General features: G+C 40.4%; 1 non-coding gene across 1 annotated transcript; it reads left to right on the top strand.

Moving 5' to 3' along the window:
- Positions 1 to 867: 867 nt before the first annotated feature.
- Positions 868 to 973, top strand: LOC140858289 (small nucleolar RNA R71). The gene has a single exon (XR_012141856.1). It is a non-coding gene; the product is annotated as a small nucleolar RNA R71 (small nucleolar RNA).
- Positions 974 to 6,524: the final 5,551 nt, after the last annotated feature.

The raw sequence follows: 6,524 nt of genomic DNA, 5'->3' as shown, positions 1-6,524 counted from the left end.
GGTAAGTTTATCTGGACCTGTTTAAACAGTTCTAATATTTCATTCATTTTTATACCCTTCTTATCAAGAGGCAGAGAGGATTCTAAAGCATTGGGAAATGGAGCTTTAGGTGCAGGTGCTGGGTTAACAGGTTCTTTCCTCTCTTCAGATTTCTTCTTTTCTGTTGTAGTTGGAATTGGTTGCTCTTGTTGTTGGATTGCTTCAGGTTGATTTAAAATTTTTCCGCTTCTAAGGGTCATGATTGATTTGGCATGTTCGAAAAAAGTTTCAAGACCAATGGAGCTTTCAGCGATGTACTGACCTTTTGGGTTATTAATAGACTGACTAGAAAATTTGCCTTCTTCCCTCCTACTGAAAGCTGTTGCTAGCTGACCTATCTGGGTCTCTAGCTTTGCTATTGATTGCGTATGGGAGTGAAGGAGTTGGGTATTCATTTCTAGTCCTTTAAGTGCTTGCAGTACCTTTTCTTCGAAAGTCGAGCTATGAGTACTCGGAGTGGGTTGAGGAGGGTTCTAGTATTGTGGCTGGGATGGATGCCTAAAAGTTACATCCGGGTAACCTGATCTTTGTTGCACCGGAGGAACCACTGGTTGTGATTTCCATGAGAAATTCGGATGATTTCTCCATCCCAGATTGTACGTACTAGAATAGGGGTTTTTCCCTGGTCTATCTTTGAGTTTAATATGGGTTTATCTCTAATAGAGGCAGACATATGATGTAATGAATTTTCACTTAAAATTTCAAATAGTTGCCATGCCTCATCCTCACTTTTCAGCATGAATGTCACACTGCATGATGCATCGACCATTTGTCGATGTCTTTCAAATAGCCCATCATAAAAATATTGGATTAACTGCCACTTGGGTACAGCATGGTGGGGATATTTTCTAATAAGGTCCTTTAATCTCTCTCATATTTCATGAAACATTTCTTCATCTAATTGGGAAAAACTAGTTATGGCTTTCCTTATTTGATTAGTTTTTCCTATGAAAAAATATTTCTTGAGAAACTCTCCTTGCAGCTGATCCCAGGTTGATATAGTCATGGAATCCAAAGTATATAGCCAGTATTTGGCTTTGTCCTTAAGTGAGAAAGAGAATAATTTTAACCTAAGAGCATCATCGGAGAAGTTGTGAATTTTGACAGTTGAGCATATCTCAAGAAATTCTTCAAGATGTTTATAAGGGTTCTCATTACTAAGTCCATAAAATGAAGGTAACATTTGAATTATACTGGACTTAATTTCATATTGAGTGGCCTCGGGCAGGGGGTACTTGAATACAAGGAGAGTAGGTATATGTGGAAGGAGTAAAGTACTCCTTCAATTGCTTGGATGGATCATTCTCCTGATTTCGGTCCATATTTTTACGTTTGTTGGCTCTAAAAGTTCTTTCTATTTCTGGATCAAAAGGTTGGATTTCTGGTCGTAACGATCTACGGCCAAGCATACACCTTACAATTATACTTTAGAGCAAACACAGAAAATTTTAATTTTTATAATATATATATATATTTATTTATTTATAATAAAGTGAGAAAAGAATGAAGAAAATCTAAAGAGAAGAACCTAAGAATTTTAAATCTATGAAAAGGAAGAAATTAGTTAATGTTTAGATGTTAATTACAATCAACTTAAATAAGCATAGACTCTCTATCCTAAGGTTAACTTAGATCTAGACAGCTCCTAACTTTCAAGACCGCCTTTGAGCACTCCAAGCTCAAGACTGACTAACTGACTCGGCCAGGTAAGCGTAAGATGTGGAAGGTTCCCTGCTCGTTGCTTTCCTTAGACACCAACTGAGTTGGCCAGGTCAGTCAACGGAACCAATTGAAAACCACTTTCTTTAACCACTTAACTTAGACACTGAGCAATTAACCAATCTGCACTCGGTTCAACTCTAGAGCTTTCTTATCCTATTGAGCTCGAAATTCCTAGGGCTGACGTCTAGTTGATTTTAAAATTAAGGCTTGGTTTAATGCAGAATGAAGGTTATGATTTTTGGGCCAAAGAAGGGTGATCAAATCCTCACCTTATCTGATTAATGGGTTATTGCCCTTAAGATTAATTATGGAGATGAGATGCAAAGAAACAAGGTGTCCAATCAAGTTAGAAATTTTTATATTTGAGGTTACGCTATTTTAGTTAAGTGTTATGAAATGTCAGTGACTTTTTTTTTTAATTCAACCATGCCAAGGTCCCCGACAACGGTGCCAAAATTTGACGCATAGTCGTTGATAGCACCAAAAATAACTCTACTCACTACGTAGGTAGGATGAGTCGAGATCGTATCCTCAGGGACCTTGGGCTAAGTTGAGATTGCAAAATAAAAGAAAGAAGCATTGTTTTGATTTAAAAAATAAATTATCTTAAAATTGATGTAATTAGAAAATAAAAAGCTCAGAAATTTTGAATTAATTTTGTACTAGTAGAGTTGTATCTCTTTTTTTTAATTAAATAAATATGATTAATCTTAAGAAAAATATCTATCTTTTCTTGACACGCCCCGTACTCGTAGATCACAGTACGTCTCCGGAAAGTACTAGGTAGACAACTCTTCTTTCCTCGGCATGCCCCGTATCCATAGATCACGGTGCGTCTCTGGAAAGTAAAAGTTGTTCCTAATATTAATCTAACAGGAAAGCATAAATAAAAGCATATGAAAGAGAGCAAATAAAGAACTCATGACGATTTAAATAAAAAGCATAATCTTTATTGCATATAAAGAAATACAAGAAAGTTTAGAACAATAAACCCGCTCTATGTCGTTATAAAATTTCTTCTCCACTCCCGAGACTGCTAGCCTAGCTGCTCATGAAGTAGTCCCTTTCTATTCCTCTATGCAAGGCTCTAGAAGAATTTCTGGGCTCTCCCTCCAATGGGAGTATAAAAGCCTTTTTATAGGTGTTAGGAGGGAGAAGTTTTACATGGTTTTTCGATGTGGGACTAAAGAAAATATTAAATACTAAAAGATGGATGGATGAGATGGAAAGATCACAAGCAGATAAAGAAAATATAAATTCTTCCTCTTGAAGTATTTTCAAATATTATCTTTTTTTTCCTTTAATTTTCAGATCCATGAGCGTCCGTCTGTCCCCCACGAACCCGCTGCGCCTCACACTCGCGCTGCCTCGCGAACCCGCTCGCCCGTGCTGCCTCGTGCGTCCGATGCCGCACGCCCGCCCACGCATCCGCCCGTGCGTCCATGCCGCGTGAACCCATGCTGCGTGAACGCTCCTTTTTTATTCCAAAAAGAAACTTTTGTTTCTTTACAATGACGTCTATATCCTTTTTGATTCCTTGCATAGTATCTTCATTTTCTATAATACCGTATGCATCCTTCTTTTATTTAAATTTTATTTTTAAGTCTAATTTTCTTCAAATTTGAGTCTTTTTGATCTACGAATCGGACTCTTTGTATCGACGATCACCTTTCCTGTAAAACATAAAAAGAAGCATCAAATTCTTAATAAATAAAATAAATTAAATATAATTTTCTGCTTTAAATGACTTAAATTAAGTGTTTATCACACCCCCCAACTTGAATTTTGTTCATCCTTGAGTAAAATAGATATATCAGCATTGTGTACCGACTCGATCTTGAATAAAAAGTTAGGTTAGGCATCCCAAAAGGTAGATGATACCTGGTCAGATCATTAAAGAAATACTTCATTGGATTATCAATTTGACCCAATTAGTGGCTGAGTATTAACTAAAGAAATTTCCAGAGCTTTTCTTTCACCAACTTCCCACTTTACTCTTTAAATCCTCTAACTTAATGTGAGAGAGGTTTATTATCTTCTTGCAATTTAGTCCCCTTATTATCCACTATTTTTTTAACATTGCCCACCTTTTTACGCGAACTATAACACTTACTTAGGCGAAGGGGTCCGGTTACTCAGTAGGAAACCAATATTTTTTTTTTTAAGTAAATTTTAAGGAGAATTTTTTGCATATCTCAATCTTTCCATCCAATCTCTCATAAAGCAGATTCTTTATTGAGATCAGTAAGAAGAGGGTTATAGAATCACTACTAAAATTTGATCTAGTCTAAACCCTATCATTTATTGAATTTTTTTAATAATTTATTTCTCAATATTTTTAAAATTATCTTGACCATTAATCATTCCGTGTGTGTGTGTATATATATGGATGTGTGTGTGTATATATATATTTAGGATGCTAAAGCAAGCAATTCTAGACCGGTCTGAGCATTTTTGGGCAAGGGAACAATCCCAAGCTCTGGTATCAATCTCAGCCGTAATATGGATATTAAACATTTAGATGGGTCATATCTTGCCTAAAAGCACTCTCTTATCGCAGCGAAGTGCTTAGCTTCTAAGAGCAACGACGGAAGCTCTCAGTTTTCACCCTCCTTTTTTCCCTTCTATAAAGAGCCATCATCACCTCAAGATAACATTATCTAAAGCGATGAAGATAATATCTGACTTAATGCCCTCACAAGAGAGGATCTATCCTTCTATGGGTAGAATTAGATTGGGTTGGGTCAGCTATCACGGGAGTTAGGGTTCAAAGTCCGGAAGTCCTGTATTTGAATGAACAATAAGAAATTTGGGAAGACTGACAGATGCTGTTGCTTGAGGATAGAAATTACACACTACCATCGATTCTCGGGCCTGTTCCCCAACCGGTGCAGCCCCTCACCAAATGATAGTACAGTACATTAGTTGCTCCAGACACTCGATAAAAAGAAGTCATTGCTTGGACCACATCCAAATAGACCACCCATATCTCACGGTGGATAACACACCACATTAATCCTTATATTTCACGAATTCTCGATTGCGTGTTGTCCACCGTGCACATCCGAAGTACTGTTTTCCGCCTGATACTGTACACACCAGCAGGAACTTGTTTAGTGTGTAATAAAAAATAATTAAAAAAAATTGCCTACGGTCACAACCGAAAAGGAAAGTACGTTGCCTGTGCCCTGCTCAACCCAATTTGGAAACGTCATATGCCTGAAATCGAGCCAAACCAAGTTGGATAATTAGAGGATACATCTTATGCCTGAAACCAAGCCAAACCAAATTGGATAGTTAGAGGATCAAATTTAACTCAATTTGAAGTACTTAAACTTGAAATTCAATTCGAAATCGATCCAATTTTAATATCTAAACTCAAACTTAACACAATAAAATAAAAAATAAAGCAAGCAATACTCAAAATCCACCCAATTCGAATGTCTAAGTCATATTTTAAACTCAAATTCAAATTTAAAATCAAACTTTGATCGTAATTTAAATAAAAATAATAAAACAAAATATAATATATATTATATTTTAAAATATTAAATTAGTAAAATATATTATAAATAAAATATAATATTATTAAAAATATATATTTATCTAAACTTACAAATTTTCGAACAGAATATTTTGCTGCTCAAACTTGTTTCAAAAAAATATTTGCACTACTTAATCTTTATTGTTGGGTATAAAATACCCACAGCCGAGACCCTCGGCGGAATCAACAACAGCACAGCTCCGTCCGGACTTCTACGGGAGCCGGGCTCCGCCGCCGACTTCAGAACAGCTCCGCCCGGGCTCCTACGAGAGCCGGACTCCGCCTCCAACATCAACTACAGCACGGCTCCGTCCGGACTCCTACGGGAGCCGGACTCCGCCTCCAGCATCGACTGCAGCACGGCTCCGCCCGGACTCCTACGGGAGCCGGGCTCCGCCTCCGACATCAGCTGCAGCACAGCTCCGCCCGGACTCCTACGGGAGCCGGACTCCGCCTCCGACATCAGCTACAGCACAGCTCCGCCCGGACTCCTACGGGAGCCAGGCTCCGCTCTCAGTATCAACTGCTGATAAGCTCCGCCCGGGTTCCTACGGGAGCCGGACTCCGCCTCCAACATCAACTACAGCACGGCTCCGCCCGGACTCCTACGGGAGCCGGACTCCGCCTCTAGCATCAACTGCAGCACGGCTCCGCTCGGACTCCTACGGGAGCCGGGCTCCGCCTCCGACATCAGCTGCAGCACAGCTCCGCCTGGACTCCTACGGGAGCCAGGCTCCGCTCTCAGTATCAACTGCTGGTAAGCTCCGTCCGGACTCCTACAGGAGCCGGACTTCATCTTTAACTTTGATTGCAGAGGACTCCGCCCGGACTCCTACGGGAGCCAGGCTCCGCTCTCAGTATCCACTGCAGGTAAGCTCCGTCCGGACTCCTACGGGAGCCGGACTCCACCCACGACCCAACCGAAAGGAGGACCCCTCCCGGACTTCTACGGAGGCCGGACTCCGACCAACAGATCCGCGCCCCCTGGCAGATCACAATAACAACCATGATTCTGTTCCACTTCCTGTAGCGGATTCCGCTCGGCTCCATCACCCCCTGCGGCGGGCCCATTACTCTCTGACAGGCTGTGTCAACGGTCACGATTCTACTCCGCTCCCTGCGGCAGGTGCTGCACGACTCCACTACTCGCTGACAACTAGCGGCAACGGACGCCGCTCCACTACCTGCAACAGGCCCTACGTGCGGGCTATGACAATAG

Source organism: Elaeis guineensis, chromosome 5 (genome assembly GCF_000442705.2).
Source record: "Elaeis guineensis isolate ETL-2024a chromosome 5, EG11, whole genome shotgun sequence".
Taxonomy (NCBI): Eukaryota; Viridiplantae; Streptophyta; class Magnoliopsida; order Arecales; family Arecaceae; genus Elaeis; species Elaeis guineensis.
This window is presented reverse-complemented; position numbering and strand designations above follow the sequence as displayed.